Source organism: Macaca nemestrina, chromosome 8 (genome assembly GCF_043159975.1).
Source record: "Macaca nemestrina isolate mMacNem1 chromosome 8, mMacNem.hap1, whole genome shotgun sequence".
Lineage (NCBI taxonomy): Eukaryota > Metazoa > Chordata > Mammalia > Primates > Cercopithecidae > Macaca > Macaca nemestrina.
Genome location: NC_092132.1, coordinates 122,731,470 through 122,753,772, shown reverse-complemented (window position 1 = coordinate 122,753,772; position 22,303 = coordinate 122,731,470). Strand labels below are relative to the sequence as shown.

The 22,303-nt window shown below is 39.1% G+C and overlaps 1 protein-coding gene and 1 long non-coding RNA gene across 5 annotated transcripts in view; both read left to right on the top strand.

Annotated features, from left to right (window-relative positions):
- The window catches only part of LOC105476616 (neuregulin 1), a 1,125,049-nt gene that overhangs the window by 14,111 nt on the left and 1,088,635 nt on the right, over positions 1-22,303 (top strand). The gene's annotated exons all lie outside the window — the stretch shown is intronic.
- Positions 1-22,303, top strand: part of LOC105481946 (uncharacterized) — a 71,468-nt gene that overhangs the window by 13,851 nt on the left and 35,314 nt on the right. Inside the window, exon 1 of the long non-coding RNA XR_011607115.1 lies at positions 1-22,303. This exon is cut by the window's left edge and continues 13,851 nt beyond it; it is cut by the window's right edge and continues 20,388 nt beyond it. This is a non-coding gene — a long non-coding RNA (uncharacterized lncRNA).

The window sequence follows — 22,303 nt, the reverse complement described above, 5'->3', positions numbered from 1 at the left end:
AGCCTCCAAATCCTATTCCTTTCCACTCAGATTTAGGCATTCCCACCGTGTGGGAGAAATTATTATAGGTGGCATTCTTAGCATGTTTCCTAAATAAATTACAAGAATCATGAGATTGCTAAACAAATGTAGGTGGCTAATAGAAAAAGAGAAGCAGCAAGCCTACTTTTTTCATTTACTTACTCAACAAATGTTTATCAGGCATCTATTATATGATAGGCTTTGTACTGATCTTTGGCGTGACAATGATGAAGAAATTAGACATGCCCCTTTCTGAGCTAAGAAGATAGAGAGGCAAAATGGTTACACAAATAATTATATAATTACAGTTGTGCTAAGCCTCGTGAGGGAAAAGTACAATGTCCTAGCCAGGTGAACATATAACAGAAGAATCTATCTTAGTCTGAAAGATACAAGAAGGACTTCTTGAGAAAGAAGCATTTCTGTTAGGGTAGGGAGGAGGAGGGGAAATGAGGAGAGGAAAGATTTGCATTTCCAATCTTGGGGCAGAGGGATGAGGAATAGCAGAAAGGACAGTCAGTGCAAAGGAAGCAAAAATGGGGTCTGAGAGGTAAGGAACAGTCAGACCATTCTAGACTTTCCAGGATTCCATATTTTATCTTTAAAACAGAGGAACCCAATGAAGGATTTTTAAGAAGAGGAGTTATGTGGTTTTCATTTCAAAAACATCACAACTGGTGATTGTAAGGAGAATGGACTGAAAGGGAATAAGAGTGCATTCCGGGAGCTGAGGTAGGGCTCCAGCTGAGACTGGATGTGTGCCTGGACTAGAGTGGGAGCCACGGAGGTGAAGAGAAGTAAAAGATTTGAGATGATTTTTGGAAGCTTCTTTTAGCCTTGACTGTGATGGGGCAATGCCTGCAAAGGGCGGTGGGGAGGATGGCCCTGAGTGTTCTGGCTTGAGCAAATTGTATGCGCAGTAGATAATGTGATGGTGAATACTGCAGGAGAAGAAGGCCTTGTTTAGTGTATTGTTAATATATCCACATGGAAATACCAAGGAAGCATGTGCATGCTTGGAGCTGGAGGTCAGAAGAGAATTCCTGGTTGTCTTTTTGAGTGTGGTGGCTTTGGACAAAGACATGACATTTCTAGCTCCATGAAGTAGATAAGATTGCTTAGGGAAGGTGGGAGAGGGTAAGGAAAAGTGAAGAGAAAAGGAAGCGTAAGGAACAGCCACCTTTAAAGGTGAGGCAGAGAAGGGGACAGAGTGATGGGAAAGAAACAATTAGGGCAGTGAGAGGAAGACCCAAAAAGGATTCAGGAGGGAAGAAGTGGCTGCTGCATCTGAGTCCTTCGAACATCCTGATGGAAGAGGGCGAAGAGAGAGCCCAAACCAGGACTTTTTGATTGCTGAGTATTGCCACACATTTTAAATGTAAAAGTGCACATCGCAGTTAGGACCAGTGAGGACTTAGGACGCAGTTCTGGCCAATGCCAGAGGTGGAGCCCAGACCAGGAGCAGACTGAAGTACTATTCGCCAACTTCCGGGTTAAGATTGGGTTTTAGTAATATTTTTATTTATCTGGACATAAGTAGCACAAAGCTGTTTTAAGTACTCCAAGGCTTTCTGTGGTGGTGGGGTATAAGTCTGGGAAGAATGGCTAAATTGAGAGACCCAATGGATAGTTTGTATAAAGATAAGATTTTTCAAAAAATCATCAAAATTGATTGTTACTAACATGTTGCTGAAGGTCACTCTTTTATGTGTTTTTCCCCTGAGCTAAGAATTCTTTTCTATGTACTACATAAGCTGCTTCAGGGACAAATTATTGTTCAAATTTTTCTTGGCACACTGACTTGAGAATTAACTACCATTCATAGCTGGTACCCAGGTCCTACGAGAATACAATGCCTTGTCGCATAAATACTTGTGAAGTGACATCTATCAATCTAATTTAGAAAAATATTTGAGTCAAAAGGTCCTTGAACCATGTATCAGGTTGACACAGGAGCTCCCTTTATCTGAAGCTGTGACTGAGCATTTTAATGAATGGCAGTCAAAGAATTCAAAGTTGTTATTCTGACAGTAATTGCATGCATTTTTCCTGCCCATCTATATGCAGCCTTCTCATTGTCTAGGGGGCTGCTGATTTGATGCATTCATAGCTATTATTTGCATAGGGAGTTTGAACCACCATGGGAAGAATGATATTGAATTTCCTGTTTCATTTATTTACTTTGAGTGCAATAATAGTGTTTTCATGGAAGGATATTTTATATTGGGTTCTTCCTAATTTTAATACAGAGTAAATAAGCTAAGTGTTGTATTTCTGAAAACCACGCATTATACATTTTTAAAAATGGGGGAAAAGATGAAAATGAAATGAAAAAATGGGAAGACAAGTTCTGAAACCTCCGACCTTACCTGTGGGCTCCTCCCTCCAGTTGACCATGGAGAACCATAGATGACGTATTGGGCCAGACATTCTGATCTTGGACAGACCAGTGGTGTGTAAAATGGGTTGTACATTATAGTTTGCAGATTCCTGGACTAGACTTCCAGAGGTGATAATTCATGTGGCCCAGGGTTTGTCCTGAGAATCTGCATTTTTGAAAAGCTCTCCAGGTGATTTTTAGTGTGCACTTAAGTCTGGTAGCTCTTGGACTTGTTTTTTTTTTTTTTTTTCAACTAATAAAGTTGAAGACACTCTGCACAAGATTAGAAGATGAATAAGAAAAGAGAGAATTAGAATTTACTGAGTTTCTATTATGGGCTGAACATGTTTACATATCTTACCTCATTTATTCCTTAACACCATCTTGCAAGGTATATCATTTTATTCCAATTTTAACCTGAGATTCAAAAAGGTTTACAGAACTTTAAAGGTCACACAGCTTCTGGGAGGCAGAACCTTTATTTGCCTCCAGGTCATCTGATCTGCTGTGTAGAACCACAATATGGCTGGAACAAGAAGATCTGAATAGAATTCTAGTCACACCATCACTTGGGTGAGGTCCTTTTGCCCTCTCTGCCATCGTGGGTACCTGTTGCTAAAGGTAGACTTTCCTGTTTATCTTCAAAGAGTGCATATGCGTAGATGAGTAGGGAGAACTGCATACGTTTTGCGAGTAGTCAAATCAGATCCACTTGGACAAAACTGTCTTCTGTAGTCTACAATGAACATACCATGTTATTGTGACCAGAATTGACATTGTGTCTCTATCCTACGCTGACAAGTTCATTGTCTGAGTGAGGAAACAGCACACATCACACATTTATATTTCTCCAGGAAGGAAATGAGACATGGTAGAGTCTAGTGGGGAATATCTGGCTTCAGGGTGGACTTAGGACGTGAATTAAGGGTCAGGCCTTGGCTCCTACCTCTCCTCTGTCACTCATGACCTTGGGAACTCCATGTTTCTAAACTTTTAAATTTCTCTTTGTAAAATGAGAATAATGTGTCTCTCTCAGATTGGTGAGTGCCAGCTGAGATCATGTCTGTAGAGTACTTAGGTCATTGTAAGTGCCTTCTTTCTGTCTTTGTTTTGAGACAGAGTCTTGCTCTGTTGCCCAGGCTGGAGTGCAGTGGTGCAATTACAGCTCACTACAACCTCCACCTCCCTGGATCAAGTGATTCTGGTGCCTCAGCCTCCCGAGTAGCTGGGATTACAGGCATGCACTACCATGCCTGGCTAATTTTTGTATTTTTTGTAGAGACAGGGTTTCACTATGTTGGCCAGGCTGGTCTTCAATTCCTAACCTCAAGCAATCTGCCCTCCTTGGTCTCCCAAAGTGCTGAGATGACTGGTGTAAGCCACCGCACCTGGCCACAGTAAGTACCTTCTTAATGTTAATCAGCAGAGAGAAGGGAGAGTGACTCTCTGCAGCAGGATTCAGTGGAGCTAGAGATCCAACTGGCAATAGCAGCAGAAACAAAATGAATCTCGACTACTTGATTGCTGCATTCTTCATTCTCTTAGGAACCCAGCGGTTCTCCTAACATGCATGCCAAAGGTCCTTTGACAGGGTGCTGTTCCAGTTGTGGTTTGTGGTTCAGCAGTATTGTACCACCCGGGTGCTCATTAGGACTGCAGATTCCCAGATCACCTTCAGATGTGCCACTCTCCAGGTGTTTCTCAGGCTCACTGCAGTTTGAGAAGCACTACTTTAACAGGCAACCTCCTTCGGGGAGAATCATGTCTGGAGAAGTTGCTTGGTCAGAGAGATACTTGTCCAGGCTCAGCCATGCTGGCTCTGCAGTGAGGGTTCCTTCATTAGAACACCATGCATTTGTGGTGGCAGCACAGGTAGAAGACACTGAGTGGAAACAAGAGGAGTGAGAGAGGGAGAGAGAAAGAAACAACTTTCCCGGAGAAGTTAAAATGATAGCATGACTTTTCTGAATGGACTTTAGGACATGACACCAAGAATGAGCAATAATGAAATGCCAAGGAAGGAGACTCCTTAGGAGAGCATCCGGGAACCATGCACCGTGCAACAAGAGGTGATGCAGGGATGGGGGTGAGAGGGTGAACTGAGGCTCCCCCAGGGAGGAGGGGGGATATCTCCTTTCTGAACCTCATGCTGAACCCAACCCTCACCAGCAACAGATTGGGGTGGGAGCTTTTGGGGAGGGGAATTGAAATGGCCTTGTTGGCAAAATGACTCTAAAGGAAACCTTCCAGCACACACAGGAAAAAAAACGAAACAAACTCACCAATCTGCCAGACTCCACTTGCTCAACTGGAGGGCAGGGTGGTTGCTCAAACGTTTTGGGCTCGGGGCTTTGGAAAGATTTCTTGTCTTGCTGCAATGCTGTGTGGAACCAGGCTGAGAGCAGGAGTTTTGCATTTAGAATATCTTAGGGGAACTGGGCAAGATGAAAACCAACCTTTTTGTAGCTATCAAAAGGTGGACACACGTCAGCTTTCTGTCTTCTCCTTATTGACTTGGGTGTATTTGGTATGCTTTCTCTGTGCTAGGAACTTCCTGTCTCTTATCTCACTAAATCTTGACAATAACCCCAGAGATTGGCGTCATTGTACTCGTTTTACAGATGAAACTGCCTCAGAGCGGTTATGGAATTTGCCCAAGACACACAAAGTGAGTGGTGAAGCTGAAATTCAGAACTGAGTTCAGCTTATTAGAAAGTGTCCTTATATACTACATGCAGAAATGAAATGCAACATATGTGACAGCCATTATAATGTAAACAATAAAAGTAACAGGATTTTCTCCTTGCCCTCCCTAATTCAATATACTTGTTGATTATTTACTGCTTCTGGCATGCTACGATTGATTGCTGTTCTGTGGGATATGGAGAAGTTTGAGGAATTTATGATACAGCTGGGGAGAAAAGACATATTCATGCTTGACCAGGATGAAGCCATCACATCTCACAGGTGTTTAGACAAAGGAGAAGGCACCTCTGCTGAGGCACATCAGGGAAATCTCTAGGGAAGATACTGATATGACATAGCACTTTCTGGGTGTATAGGATTGTTTCATTTTGTTTGCAGAGTGTGTTAAAACTGTTTGCAGGGTGTGTTAAGACAATTTGCAGAAAAATGTTGCATATATTATTCGTTTTGATTTGGAAAAACAATTAAAACAGGGAGAGTCTTAATTATTTGCCCCATCTTTGGATAACTTCTGTACTAACAAAATTCAGGCTCACCAGCCCCTAGAGATAATAAAATTCTCACCAAAGAAATTGACTAAATGGAAGAGAATTTATTTCCGATTTCCTTTTGGATGTAAACGTGTATCAACACTTTTCCTTAGAAGAAGTGTAATTTCTCTTTCGGTAGAAGGAAATAGAATTATACTCTGGCTTAAATTCTATTATTATAAACATACTTTTGTTTTTATCTTGAGGTAAGGCGTTCCTATATACTGTTGGAAGTCTGTAGTGATATAGTCATTTTCTATATTATTTGGCCATCATTTATTCTTTTAAATTCATGTCTCCGGTCTCATTTATAATTGTTTTTGCATTTTTTATTGCTAACATTTAATAGTGACCACCCATTAAAGCTATTGCAGTACCTAAGTATATTATAAATTTTTCTGACATGTTATTGCTTCTGGATTATAAATTGGGAAATCATTAAGATTCTTGTTCTTGTTGTAATGCTATTGTGGTGATGATTTAGTATTTCCCCAAACAGTTTATATAACTTGGTCTTTTTCCACATTTGTATGTTTCTTTATTTGCTGAACAGGATATTTTAATGGTTACATCTAAACAGAATAAACTCATAGAGTTGTTGATTTGAGAAATCCTTCTGTAATGCCATATTAATCTATTTAGCTCCCAGACCTTCCTTAGCAGATCAAAGGAATTTCCTGGCCACTCCCAGAGGTCCTATTGCCTTTTATCTGTCTTAATGAAGGTAATTAAAATTCCTCAGCTTATGAGGGTCCAGTCCTGGACCTAAGTGAACTAGTCCCCAGCAGAAACTGAAAGAGGACCATAAGCAAGCTGCATTTATTTATAAATCTTTAACCTTATATTTCCATTGATCCTGATTAAGGTAGTTCCTGCAGTGTGAGGGCAAACTTAGGTTGCCAATATTTTAGGGAAATATGGGTTCTTCTTTTTTAAACTCTGGTGATTATTCTGATTCCTGTATCGTTCATTTGAAATGAACCTGCAACACTTTGTGGGTACATAGGAATGAAGCAAATGCATCTCTAACCAATTAACCAGTTGTGCCATTGATTTCTACTGATAGTTGTATAGCAAATGACTTTACACAAAGTTATTAATTAAATGCTGTGTTCTGATATTATCTAAACAAAGTCCTCTGGATGTCCACAGCTTAAATCCTCAACAAAATGTTAAAAGTCACAGAAAAAGTCTTTGACATAGCATGACTTAGGATCTCCATATTCATAGTTATTTGTTGAGTAAATATGCTTTGAGCACTTATGAGGCAAACACTGGGCTAGGTGTTACAGAGACAGTGCTGAACAAGGACCTCGCCAGTATGGTGCATATTCCCATTTTACAATCTGTCAGCTCAGCCAGTCTCTTAAAGGCCGTCTTTTCCTCAAAGTAGTTTCTGAAATGAAAAGGAAAGGAGTCATTTTAGGATTTAATCTGAGTTCTGGTCTTTACCCTGACCACACAGTGGGCCTCAGGGAGAAGAAAGAACAATAAGACAAAACCTTACTAAAGCAAAATGACTTCCCATTATAGGACATGGTCTGGCACTTCCAAGATAAATGAAGCTGTAAAGTTAAGTTGTACAATTAGCGGACAGAGACAGGTAATTTGTGGGCGTGGAGGAGGTTTCCAAATATTCACAGCACCAAGTGATCAAATGCTCTAAGTAGCATTTGTGCACTTTTCTTCATACATTTAACATTAAGAAAAAAACCATAGGTTTTTATTAAGGTTGATATTAGGTTGATATTGAAGATTGATATTAAGGTTGATATGAAGCAGCTAACTGAAAATGAACTGTCCTTAAAAAGTAAATAAATAAAAAACAGTACTTTTCCCAATGAATGAAGAACTATGAAAAAGCTGTAATGGGCTTAGCCTATGTAGTTTCCAGCATTGTCTTAAAAAGATGAAGAAAAGAATGTTGAAGCCTTTGCATTTTCAATGCCTACCATGTGCACCTGCCACTCCTGCATTTCTGGGTTTCACTTCTGTCCATTGCTAGCTCTCATTTGCTCTGCAAATGTTTCAGTATTTTCTGTGTTCTGGGAGCTGTTTATATAAGATAGATGCAATGGTAAATAAGTCAAGGTCTTCATATTTTAGGACCTTATCCTACCAACTTAATAGGTGCTAGCAGAGACTCGTTGTGTGTCTTGTATAGGGTAACCGAGTGAAAGTCCTCCTTAGGTAGGTTTCATCATCTCCACCTGGATGGAATAAATTCATGAATGTTCTTAGAAGCACTTATAGAATTGAGAAAAAGAAACACATACTAAAAACTTACTGTTGGGATGAGGAAGAGTAAACAGGGAAATTCTTTGGGTTCCTCTTCTCCTCACCCTCCTTACAACTCCTCCCTCAGATAAGATATTTAGTCCTATGATTGACCCAGACTGTCATTTTTTTGGGTCCTTCTTTCCATGCCTGTGGCCAAGCCCTGCCTGGGTTTGTATTACCAGGGATGGCTTCACATGCTCCTTGCCTGCTATTCAACAGAAGGCCCACTTGTCTTCCCTGCTCACTGTGTGGATGGAACACCCAGGCAATGGGACACCAGGGGCCTGTGTGTGCTGCCTGTGCCAGTGTTCTGAGAAGCTCCATGAGACTGGTTTGGCATAAGGGCTGTCGGTCTGCTCCACAAACCCAGAATAAATTGGATTGGAAAAGTAGGAAAGCTCATTTAGCTTTTGTGCCTAAACTTTGTATACCCAAGCACTGTTTACCAAAAAAGTTCTGGATTTGGAAGTAGTTAAGTATTCAAAACATATTCAACTATTTACGAAAGTGATGCTTATTATTCTGTGTTTATTTATCTCACCAGGGAAGCCCAAAGAGTAGGGGAGATGAGAAGTAGATTGTGGAATCAACACCCTTCCCACTGCCTCCAAACCACCAGCACTGCCCAAGGAGGGGCCCACTCTTTGTTGGGTGCCCATTATGTATTTAGCTGTGGATGAGGCCATATATGTGTCTTATATTCCTGCTTACATTATGAATAGAAGATTGAAGGTCACACTTTTGTGGGTGTCCCACTGTACCCAAAAGGGTATTTTTACATAAAGCATGAGTAATTGCACCTTTTTCCCCAAATGTAATATACTTTTATATAACATTTTGTAGAGTTAGGAGTCAGGCTTTCATGGGGCAGAGGGCTGGGTTATGTCCAGTTAATGGGCAGGCGTGTAGATTATACTTTGCTTTTGATAGGTGAGGGACTCCTTAATGTACTATTATACTTCCTCTGTGGTTAGTTTTTTTCCCCCCTATTCTTCTATTCTTTTTCATCTTTGGGGCTGTAAATCAGGGGAGGAGGGTGCTTCAGGTCACGATTATAATGGGAAAAAATGAGAGAGAAAGCAAAGAGAGTAGGTAGTTGTACTCAGCTTTATTTATTTTATCCACACCTCAAGCTCTGATTAGGAAGGGGTGAGTTTTTCTTATAGAATAATTACTCGTATTCTCTGGTTGATTAGCTAAGAGAAAAGAGAGTCAGGGAGAAGTACTTTACTCTTTTCCTATGTTGTGTTCATTGGTTGTTTTTTTCTGTCTAGTACCAAACTTTTCACCAACCACATACCCTCTCCCTGGTTCCCCTCCTTCCTTCTCCAACAGGGAGAGGCAAGCATCGGTAGATTCCTTTGTAGTCAAGACTTAACCAAGAATTCTTCCTAAAGGAAGAAGCTATCAATTAGCTAATTATACTTCTCCCATCCCCAATTTGTTGGACTTCTTTGAAGATGGGATGATTTAAATGAGTGGAGAAGGCTTACCTGGGTGGAGGGAAGCAGGGAGTACTTACACATAGAGTGGGAGGAAGGTTGGAAATATGAGTGAGAGAAGATATTGATAGTGAAAGGTTGCAGGGAAGTTGTCTGATAACTTATTCAGAGCTAGATGGAGGAATTGTCCTACTGATTCTCAAGAAGAATTGAGAGTTCTTCTTGCAGCAATTATTAATATCTGGTTTTGTAACTTCTCTATAACCTCTTATAAGAGTAGTTTCTCTTAGAAGGGTAGTCAGTATACCTGATACTTTAATTCCACTTACCATTATAATGAGAAAATAAATTGTTTCATTAGATTCTGTGCACCAAGGGGCAAGACCCAAAAACAGGATGGAATGGTGTGTAGCAGGGGTGGCAGTTGATCTGCAAAATCAGGCATGACAATTCTGAACTTTTACTGGAGCACAAAAAGGAACAAACCACAGATAACTGGTAAAACTCAATCATGTTATAGGTTAATCAAGGCCATAGACTGTGTGCTTGGTACTGTGGAAGATAAAGTGATATGGAAAGCATGATCAATGACCAGTGGGCTTGTAATCTAAATGTAGAGGCACCTGGACCTTAGAAAATAACTATCCCATAGGATTATTTTTGGCAAAATGTCAAATGAACAATTCATAGATAAATGATTTAAGAGTTCAGAGGAGGTAGAGCTCACTTCTACCTGGAAGGGTAAGAAGCTTTTGTTGAGGGAGAGAGGTTGGAAGTGGACCTTCAAGGGTGAGTGGGACAGAGATTTGTCAGCAGACCTGAATATGGGGTGCTGGGTTGGATATTTTACACATCACAGTGTGGATACAACACCCTGGAAAAACCTTATCGCTCCCATTTTAGAGTAAGGAAGCATAGGCTCTAAAAGTATAAATATATGACCCAAACTTCCTCAACCATTGACAGGACAAGTTATAACTGAATTTCAAACTTAAGCCCTTTGGCTCCAAACCCATCCTATTCCAGTACCAGTTTGCCTTTATGACCTTCTATAGACAGAAATGCCCTGAGAACAAGAAAGCAAGTATTTTGCACCCAGGATGGAAACCACTTCATTCTGGTGAGGGTACAGGTCATTCGGGAAAAAATGAGTGATGAGTTTGGAACAGTGGTCTAGGGTTGGAAAAACAGTCTAGAACCATTGAAGGAATTTCAGGCAGAGAATGAGGTCAGCCAAACTATGTTTTAGAGAGAAGAACTGCAAAAGGAATGATTTTGTAGATATGTCAAAAGGTTTATTTAACTTGCAGCATTTTAAACTTGATTACTTTTAGCCTTGGTCTGCATCTGAAAATCGATAATTTACGTAGTCAACCTTTATGAAAGTTTACTTTGATTAGTCAATCTAGAAAAGCATAGGCTTTATTTTTTTTAATTTTTATTTCTCATGGTTGTGTTTTGTTGCATTGCGTTCATCCTGGATGCATTAATGACGTGGTGTGATAAGACCCAGGGCTCTCATCTGTTTAACTTTACTAATTTGCTCCATTTTCAAATGAGTTTCCTTGGCAGGAGCAGCAGCAGAGCATGAACTCTGCTGAAAGGGATTTCAGTTACACCTCTAGTGCCACCTCTGAGGCCCCTGGATAATTTTCTTATCGTCTTTTTGCCATTTGGGAACACAGCCACGTTGTTTACAATTGAAATATAGTTTTTAAATGTGCCTCCTACTGTGTTTTTATAGAAAGAGAGCCTCTTCTCCTGGAAAATAAAACACCATTGATTGAACCAACAGCCCTTTGAAAAGGTTTAATTATTGCATTAATTACAAACTTCAGGACAAACTAGGGCCGACTAGTAGTGAGCCATTGAGCAGATTTCTGAGCTGCTTTAAAGAAAATGTTAAAAGCCTTTTAGATGTAAGAGGCTGAAACTGAGAGAAGGAGGTGGGCATGTGAGAAATACTACCTTCTTCAATCTATAAGCTTTGCATTAAAAAAAATCCCTTTCCCTCTCTGATTTGTGTTTCCTGGGAAAGCTCCAATGACTCATTGCTCTAAGGCCTCAACCTTTTCTACCCTAACATAGATGAGAGATAGGAAAGTGGGGAGGTGGTCTAAATGTCATAGAGTAGAACTTCTCCAAAATATAGGTCACTGGGAAAAAAAAAGAAATACTCTTGGAATAATCCTTTAACATGATCATCTTCAAAATGCTCACTTTTTTTTTCTGAAGAAAACAGAAAGAAAAAGGCAAGTAATTTCTTTCTCTGGCAAAACATTCTCTGAGGCGTTTTCATTCAGTTACTTCGATGGTTGGCTGTCGGGCAAATTATCACAATGTGAATATGGGTCTGGGAACTACTAGAATTTTCTCAAAGTTGCTTTTAATGATCTCTTTCCCAGAGAAAATAAGTCATTAAATACTGAGGTGGCTAGATGAAATTGAATGCTACACCTCAGTGATTTATTCAGAATGGGCTCTTCCATCTGACATCCTTTTGATAAATTCTACCACATGTGGCATTTCTGGCAGGTATGAGGGTAGGTTTCACATTCTAAAATGAAACTGGCAGTCACACGTTTCCCTGGTTTACAACATTTTAGCACTTACTATGTGCCAAATAGTGCTCTAAAGCTGTTGGCATGTTAACTCATTTAATCCTTACAACCATTTTGTGAGGCAGGAACTATTATAACTATTTAGCAGGTGAGGAAACTGAGCCTTAGCAAGGTCACAATGGAGAACAGGCTGTTCGGCTCCAGTGTCTACTTAATTCTAACAGAGTACTCTAGAAGACAAGACGTTCGTCTCAATTCATATCATCTTGAATATTCATTGACAGTTGATGATTGTTTTTCTTAATTCCCTGCAAAGACTCACCCAGTCAAACAATTAATCAAATACTGATTTACCAGTGTTCTGGGCACAAGATTAGGAATTACGATATGAGAAAAATCCCATTCCTACATTAGGAGTTCCTTATTTAATACAGAAGATGGATAAGCAAATAGGGTGCCAGAGGTTGGAGTTTTCTGGCTCAGATTTGGGAGGATTCATTTATCAATTCATTATTTTAACAAAGTGTAGTGCTAACATATGCCAAGCCCTGTGAGTGATTCCCCCATCCCCCCTACCCAGTGGTTACAGCCTGATTAGGGGAGATGAACAAGCAAGCACCATGTTGCATTTTGGTGTGATAATTGCTCTAATTATGGACAAGTACATGCAGGAGTACCACATTTGTAAATGTACCAAGGGAGGTAATGGTCTGTTCAGGAAACTGCACTGTGACTTAGCATGGCTGGAGGGTCCATTGTAAGCACAGAGAAAGAGGTGAGGCTGCAGAAGGCCCCAGAAAGGGTTGGGAGTCAAGGGCATCGTCTGCCCTTTTAGAGACTCTAGACTCTCTGAAGACATTGAGAATGTTACTTGGTATCCAGTATTAAGAGTTCCTTTTCCTCCAAGCTCTCAGGTCACTTTAATTAAAAAGTAGAAAAGCAGAATGAAAGAGTAACCTAAAACTAAGCAATGATAAGACATTGCAAATTTCAGAAGATTGGAAATTGCCACTTTTTTGTAGAGCTTATGGCTATTTTCTTGCTGGAGACAGACTAAAAAAGTGAGGTACATATCTGTGTCTATTTCTGGGATATTGGCTCAGCAATAAAGATGTTAGAAAATATAAAATGATGGGGTTAAAAATCAACGCATGTCACATTAATTTCTGATTCTTCTATTGGAAGAAGGATCACATTTCAAGGTCAAAATATGGAGCAGTGAGATTTGTAGGGAGAAAATTTACGGGTGGATATTTGAAAATTTTCTATAAGTAAGCATTGAGAACATTACAAAACTACCAGATTTTGTAATTTTCAAAATTACAAGGAATGTAGTGGAATTGGATAATGGATTGTGGAACCTCTTATTCTTGGATCATTGGTTTAGATAGATCCCAGATTGGCAATAACGGAAATTTATTTCAATTTTATGTCTGCTCAGTGGCTGAAATGAAGTGGGTTAATAGGTGCAATTTTTCTTTTTGTGGGGGAATGCCGTAGTCACAGAAGTCCCTAAAGCGACTGGCCTTTATATCTCCCCAGATGTTTTTCCAGGACAGGTAGTCACAGAGAGGGATATCTCTTTGTCTTGGATTTCCTTTATATTGTGTGTCAAAATGGACAGTATACCAAGAGTACTATTCAGAAGCATGAGACTAATCTCAGTTTATTGTGAAATTCAATGGATCACAAAGTACTGTGTCCCCAAATAAAAACAGATGATTGGAAAATTGAAGACTAGATACTTGGAATTGCCTGAGTGCTGGAGGAAGGTGTGGGTAGGGGTGGAGGCCTGGCTTTCTGGCATGTAACCCTAAAGTCCTTTTTATCTTTAGTCTTGTCTTCTACCTGAGTAGTAGGTATTGTGAAAAGTATCTGTCTTCTCTGAGTTTACAGATACAGTTCCTGGCATAATGTATGGCATAGAGCAGGAATTCTGTAATCGTTGAAGGGGTTAATAAATGATATCATCAGCATAGAACAGTTTGGCTGCTTTATGTATAACCAGGCTACTACAGATTGGGTATCTCTTATGGGAAATTCTTAGGACCAGAAGTGTTTTGGATTTTGGATTTTTGTGGAATATTTGCTTATACATAATAAGATACAGAGGGGATGTGACCTGAGTCTAAACATGAAGTTCATTTACGTTTCATATACACCTTATACGCATAACCCAAAGGTAATTTTATATAATCTTTTTCTTTTTCTTTTCTTGAGACAAGGTCTCGCTGTGTCACCCCAGGCTGGAGTGTAGTGGTGCGATCATGGCTCACTGCAGAGTTGACCTTCCGTGCACAAGAGATCCTCCCACCTCAGTCTCCCTAGTAGATGGGATGGGTCTACAGGCCTGTGTCACCATGCCCAGCTAATTTTTGTATTCTTTTTTTTTTTAAATGAATCTCACTCTGTTGCCCAGGGTGGAGCACAATGGAGCAATCTCGGCTCACTGCAACCTCCGTTTCCCAGGTTCAAGTGATTCTCCTGCCTCAGCTTCCTGAGCAGCTGGTGTTACAGGTGTGTGCCACTATGCCTGGCTAATTTTTGCATTTTTTTGTAGAGATGGGGTTTTCCCATATTTCCCAGGCTGGTCTCGAACTCCTGGGCTCAAGCAATACTTCCACCTTGGTCTCCCAAAGTTCTGGGATTACAGACATGAGACACTGCACTTAGCCTTATACAATATTTTTAATAATTTTGTGCATGAAATAAGGTTTGTGTACATTGAACCACGAGAAAGAAAAGGATCACTATCTCAGTCTCCCATGTGGACAATCTGTGTGTTTTTTTGGCATCACCATCACTCCTGACTCTGAATTTATATGCTACTGATAAGCTTTGTTCTTACACTTATTCACGCATAAGTACTTAGCAGTAAAAAATATGACATGCATATCTGGTGTGCACAGAAAAGATATATCACAGCTGAAGGAGGCTGGGAGGGCCTTTTTTCCCTTGGGGACATTGAACAAATTGTGTGTCTGCACCTATGTTTTGATTGCGACTAGTCACATGAGGGTTGGGTGTGGAATTTTCCATTTGTGGTGTCATGTTGGTGCTAAGAATTTTCAGATGTTGGAGTATCTCAGGTTTCAGATTTTCAGATGAGGGATGCTCAACCCATATAGAGATAAGGAGTCTTGGTTTAACATGTGCTTTATAGAAAGGAAAATTTTAGGTCTCAGTTGTAGACTTAGAGAAATTCAGGACTAAGACATTTCTGTGCATTTAGTTCCTTTTCATTTTTACTTTCCTACCACCCTCCCTGAGCCAGCTTTCATCTTTTTCTCTCAAAGCCCTGCAAGTCATTGAAAAAATTTTCCATGTTATTTTTTTAGGATGAAAACTTACTAAAAGCCATCCATCCAGGACTGAGTCCTTACTCACGGGGGTCACCACTGCTGTGTTCTAGTTCCTTTGCTTTTGTTTTGTTCACTGGCCCCTCCTGTCCAATCCCTGAGCTCCTACACTGCAGGCCCTTCTTTTTATTTTATGTTTTACACTCTCCCAACCTGACTTGATCCTTTCAATCAAAGATCATTAATAAATCTTGTATTACCATTACCTCATAAAATAGGTATTTCATTTAATCACATTATCTATATATCTGAAATCAGGAAGATATCAAAAGGTGGTAAATAGGAAATGGGATTATTGGCAGAAATGCACTACTGTACAGCTGAGAATTGTCATTCTCTTTGATTTTTTTTTTGTTGTTGTTGAAAATATACCTTCTGACAGAGATGATCAGAGAAAGGGATCCTAAGTGGTTTCATACGAATATCAAGATTGGCTCCCATTCCATTTTGGCACTCAGTATTAAGTTTGTATCTCTCTGATCCTGATAGGTGGTGGTACTTGGTGGGCAGTGTCATGAAAACCAAGAGAACCAGGGCCTTACATTTCTTTTATTTTAACTTGTTTTTTTTTTTTTTCTTTGCAACTTTTATTTTACGTTCAAGGGGGTGCATGTGCAGGTTTGTTACTTGGGTAAATTGCATGTTGCAGGGGTTTGGTTTACAGATAATTTTGTCACCCATGTAATCAACATAATACCCGATAGGTACTTTTTCAGTTCTCACCCTCCTCTCACCCTCAATCCACAAATAGGCCCCAGTGTCTATTGTTCCCATCTTTATATCCCATTGTACTGAATATTTAGCTCCCACTTACAAGTGAGAACATGTGGTATTAGGTTTTCTGTTCCTGTGGTAATTCACCTAGGATTGTGGCCTTCACCTCCATCTGTGTTGCTTCAAAGGCCATGATCTCATTTTTTTTTTTTAATTACTGTAAGGAACTCAAATCAACAAAGAAAATATAACTTGAGTTTTGAGAGGTGTTTTCTACTAGACACTTTCCTTTGAGCTTTGTATATGACTTTCTAGAGAGAAAGTGTGTTGAGGAAGTTCACTAGTCTATTCTGCAGTCAGAGAAGACAACAGGCTACCAGGGAAAACACAGAAGATCAAAACCTGTTTATTTATTTTTGTTTGTATTTAAAGTATCTGTTTCCATATGTATACTATCGTGTAACCAATTAGCTGGGGATAGCAGATTTTTATGTAGTTGGCAAACTTATCAGGGAGAAGAGAATCATCATGTATATTTCAGCAGCAATTTATGAACATGTTTGTTTCTAAAGGATGTGCATGTATTTTGGGTTTCACTCTTAGTTTCACTCTGGTTAATTTGTTTAATAAGTCTTCCTTCTTAAAGATAGAGCAGAGGCAAACACAAGTCAAGCATTTGTTCTAACCAGTAGATTTATGATTCATGACTTTTGTTGATTTAAGAAGCTTTCTGAACAATTCTTGGAATGCAGTGGTGGCATCATAAAAGGAGCATAGAGAACATTTTTGTGGGACATAAGTAAGATTTCAGGAGATGGAGGAGTTCACAGACTATTATTAATTTTACAGGAGGAGAAAAATCAGTGTCAGTAGGAAAAAAGATACGTACAAGAAGATGACTTCTGGATTTGAGGAACCATTCTCAACAGCAGAACATAGAGCTGTTCTCAAGACATATGTTAGGTCTCTCACAATCTATCAGAAATAAAAAAGATAGCAATATAGTGATGAAAGAGAAAGAGAGAAGAAGGATTAAGATCGGCTGTCAAAATGTTGCATACAAGAATGTATTGAATGTAACTATTATAAGAGGTCTTACTGTAATTAAATTTCCTGTCTATTTGGATTTGCTCATCTTAAACCTTTTTCAGTTGTCAGTGTGAGAAATGTTTCCTATCTAGGTGTTTTTTCCTCCCTGTTAAGTATCAGCACAGTGTAATTCACCATAGTTGGGTAGGGTGGTACTGAGAATGTTTCCTACCTCAGCAAGCTTAATGTGTATGATTGCTTTTTGTGAAGATTTTTTTTTCCATTTCTACCATTAACAAGGTGTTAGACACTTAGCTTGGTAGTAGACAAGCCATTAGATCAATATTCCCAGAACTAGAGAGTTCTGAAATTGGCAGAAATTACTTATTCCGTTAAAAAATGACATACTCATTTAACAAAGATGGAATGCAGATAGTTTCACCAAAGTCATGACTGTGATAAAGGATATAGACAAAAGATTCCTGTGAAGTAACCGTCTGGACCAGTTTAGGTGTTAGGATTTCTGAGGTTCTTAACAAGAGCTATGCCTGCTAGCTCATGTTTTAGAACCTGTATGCAGGAAAATTGAGGTTGCGTTTAAAAAATATGGCTTGTAGCACAGGAAATATATGTTTTCAAAGCAAATGATGACTTAATGTTAGCTCAATAATTTGTAAGAATACTGATTTTTTTGTCATATAACCTATATATTTTCTTGAGGAAGATAGGTTTATAAGGAAAAATTGCAATAATTAAACTGAACATACCAACAAGGAAAAATAATTTAACTATTATGATGACTCATTTAGTTGGCATCTTCAGGTAATGAGGTGCTCTAGATTAATTTTCCTGAGAGCAGAAATATATCCCTTTAAATGATTAAGCATTTTATCTTCATCAATCTTTGAAGAATATATTTCCAAGATATATTTTACATTCCCTTGTGTTGTAAATATGTTTTACAATTTACAGGGCTAGAATCATAATTCTTTTTTTTTTTTAAAGAGTTTAAAGAAATACTGGAAGATCTTGGAAAATAATATTACTACATTGGAGTGCAACATTCCTGTCTCCGATATATGAGGTTTTGATTAGTTGGTCATCAAGGTTCCTTCTCTTTCTAACATTCTCTAAATAAACAGCCATCTATGGTTTAAATTGTAGTATATACAAGAATCAGCTAGAGTTCTTGTTGAACATGCAGATACTCAGACGTCATCCCTAGAGGTTCTGATTTAGTAGATTTGGAGGAAGAGAAGAGAATCTGTATCATAAATAATCACCTAGAGCCATTCTGATGACCTCATTTTGAGAAACACTGATTCTCTTTCCACTCGTGTACAGCAGACACCATTACTCTTGCTGGCCACATGGTCCTTGAAAAGATCATTGCTGCTTTACCCTCAGTGGCATTGAGTTGTGAGGGGCTGATGAGACTCTAATAACTATGGTTTGATAGTCTTTGCTTTCTGAACCTTTCCTCAGTATTACCTGTCACTTTGTTAATGTTAGCTACTGAGGAAAACCAGGTTATCAAGCTTATTAAATCAGATGCCCTGTACTTGTACATTTAATAAGTCATTGAGTTCTAATCTTAGGTCTGGGTAGAGGTAAGGGAAGGACTTTCTATTTTCTCCTGTAGTCTAAAGTGCATACATTTAGCAGTGAAGATTATATTCCCTGTTTGGAGGTCTTTTACTCTTTTGTCATATTCTGGTCGTTTTAAGAAAGTGAAGTTTTCTGGAAGCGTGACATCAGAATAAGTGGCACATTACTCTATAAATATCTTAATTTTCATGGTGAGATTCATAGTCAGCGTTGTCTATGACTTTAAAAAAATAAAAATTTAAATATACTATAAAATTCTCCTTTAAAGTATACAGTTCAATGATTTTTAGTAAAATCTGTAAATTTAGAGTTATGTGAAGCTATCACCATAATCTAAATTTAGAACATTTCCATCATCCCCCAAAAGAAATCAGGTAACTTCTGTTCCCACTCCTAAATCCATTCAATCAATAATTTACTTCTTATCTCTATAGATATACCTTTTCTAGACATTTCATATGAATGAGATCATACAGTATGTGCCCTTTTGTGTCTGGTGTCTTCCAGTTAGCATAAAGTTATTGAGGTTCATTCATGTTTTAGCATGAATCAGATTGACAAATAATATTCTGTTGTATGGAGTTACCACATTTTATTTATCCGTTTACCAGTTAACGGACATTTGGATTGTTTCCACTTTTTGACTATTACGGCTAATGTGTTCAAATCTTTGTGCAGACATATATTTTAATTCTACTTGAGTAGTTTTAGCTAGGAGCAGACCTTCTGGGTCATATGGTAAATCTGTGTTTCAAGGTAGCAGTTTCAAATGTTACAGTTCTACCCGCAATGTATAAGGGTTTCACTTTTTCTACATCCTTGCCAATGCTTATTATTATTATTGGATACAAGTCCCTTGTTGGATATATGATTTTCAAATATTTTCTCCTAGTCAGTGACTTACCTTTTTACTTTCTGAATTATGTCCTCTGAAACACCGTATATTTTATTTTGATGGAGCCCAGTTTATTTTTCATTAATGCATCTGGGTACTTTTTTTTTTAAGAAGAATCTTTAACCCAATACTCATGCCTTCTTGAGGCTTACTCAAGATCTTGTAAGCTTTGTTTAGTATGAAATCCCTAGTGACACCTAGCATATAGCACCTAGTTTAAACAGATTAAAGATGAATATTCAAAGTTTTTGACCTGAATTTACTGTAAAGTCAACAGTTACTCTAAAGCCTAAAGCCTTAAAGATTACCAAAGCCATGATAGACTCAGCCACCATCATGCAATGGCTATGTCCTTCCTAGCATCCTTTCTTCTCATTCGTCTTTGCTTTCAGCATATAAAGGGGAATGTAGGTCTTTAATTTACCTTATACTGTGGGATAGCACTATCCTTTTCTTACTTCATTTTCAGGTCCTTGGTTGTAGGACCCTTCTCGGAGGCCCCGCAAAGGTGGAGGCCCAGCCTGAGCTTTTACAGGTTTTAGAGTAAGATGTCAGGACAGCAATTCACACTCACCCACATCTCCATTAAAAGAAATAAAAAAGTGGCTGGGTGCAGTGACTCATGCCTGTAATCCCAGCACTTTGGGAGGCCAAGGTGGGCAGATCACTTGAGGTCAGGATTTCAAGACCAGCCTGGCCCACATGGTGAAACCCTATCTCTATTAAAAATACAGAATTAGCTGGGTGTGGTGGTGGACTCCTGTAATCCCAGTTACTCGGGAGGCTGAGGCAGGAGAATCACTTGAACCTGGGAGGTGGATGTTGCAGTGAGCTGAGATCGTGCCATTGCACTCCAGCCTGGGTGACAAGAGCATAACTCTGTCTCAAAAGAAAAAAGTTACAGCCGTAGAGTTTTGTCATAAGAACATGCTGGTTGCAGTGTCCATAGGTAAAGATGAAGCTTTACTGAGGGTTAATATACTCAGTACTTCTGCCCAGTCCACTTGAGTCTGTCTTTGCCTAAATACTAAATTGTTCGAATTCTCCTTTAGTTTTAGATTTTCTCCACTGAATTGACATGGAGAAATGTTATCAGGTCCCATTTGCAACAATGCTGGATTTCCACTTGGAGCTTTTGTTTTCTTGGGCCTAGAAGGCATCTCTTGTTTGTAAATAAACACTGGGCATCATTGTATATAAGAAACCTAAAGACAGTGCACATCTGGTAGCAGCTGATACACAGTGTATTATTCCTAAATGTAGTAATAATAGCTTACAATTGGAAAAAAAAATGAGTTACAGATGACCAAATGCTTCCATAAATATGATCGCATTTGGTCCTCCAATCTCGGTGAAGAATTATTATTCCTTTTTTATGGGTGAAGAAAATGACTTGTCAGAAGTCATTTATTTCCAAATATAGGACGTCTGATACCAAATTTTGTGCCTTTTCTGTAGTGCCATGCTTCCTCTCCAAAGTAAGAAAGTTGAATTTCTGCAGTTTTAAGAAAATCATATATGCCTTGTTATATTAGACCTGTGGCTAATCTAAAAGCAGTCATTTATATTTTAAATGAAATCCATTAATGATATATTCACTTTCGAGGGCTTATTTCCATCTCAAGCTTCCATTTCTGATTGTGATGTGAAATGTTGCATTTCCTGTGAAAGGAATTCCAGGCGTTGGATTGTAGGTGGGTAAGATTAGTGGTGGGTCTTAGAGAGTGGGGAGATCCTGAGCATGGGAACTGCCTTTTGCCCCTAAGTTTATACTGTGCTCAAAGCCAGTCTGAATAGTTTAAGGCTGTCTGGGGTCCCAAGAAGACTTTATGCCCCCCATAGTAAATTTTGGGTCCCCAAAGGCCCAAGAATATTTCCATGTGATCATAGCTTGACCCCAGTTTATAGATGCCTCCTTCCTTTCTTCTTTAATCCTTGACAACTTTCTTCACCAAGATTTCCTCTAGTCAGGGACCCAGAGGCCATTCTTACTATGATCTCTTTCTTTCCCATTTCATTCCCTATGGTTTAGACCATTTAGGTGGGGCAGTGGTTCTCACAGTGTGAACCACTCATCAGCAGCAATAGCTTGTTAAAATTGCAAACTCAGGACCCACCCCATATCTGCTTTATCAGAAAGGCCTGGGAGGTTGAGCCCTGCAGTCCGTGTTTGATACACCTTCCAGGGGGTCTGGTGCATGCTCACATGTGAGATCCACTTGTGCAGTGGTTAAGGGCAAGGATTCTGGAATCAGCAGCCAGGTTTCAAATTTTAGCTCTGCCATTCAGCTGCTCTACTTTCTGCCATCCATTTACCTGTATGATCTTTGGGGAAGTTACTTTCCTCTCTCGACTTTAATTTCCTAATCTGTAAACTTGTGGAATAAAATATGAATTACTTACATGGGAAGTTGTGGAAATGAAATAAGGTAATGTATACCAAGTGTCTCACGTGGTGTCTGGCATCCTGCAAGCATCCCTGAATGGGAGCTTTCATGGTTGATATGGACTCTGACCCTAGTCATTGCTTGCACAGTGCTTGATGACCTTCCCTTGCTTATCTCTAGCAACTTGGCATTTAACTACTCAATTCTAAACCTGAATGTTTGCCATGTGGTCCACTTTCAGTAGTATGAAAACGAGACTAGTTTTCTCGCTAAAATCCCTATATGAAATATATTTGAAAATTTGCTGAGGTCTTCCTTTTGTTTTCTGCCACCAAACCAGTTTCCTATCTGGGATAGGACATCTCTTTTGATAATAATTCAATATTTAAAG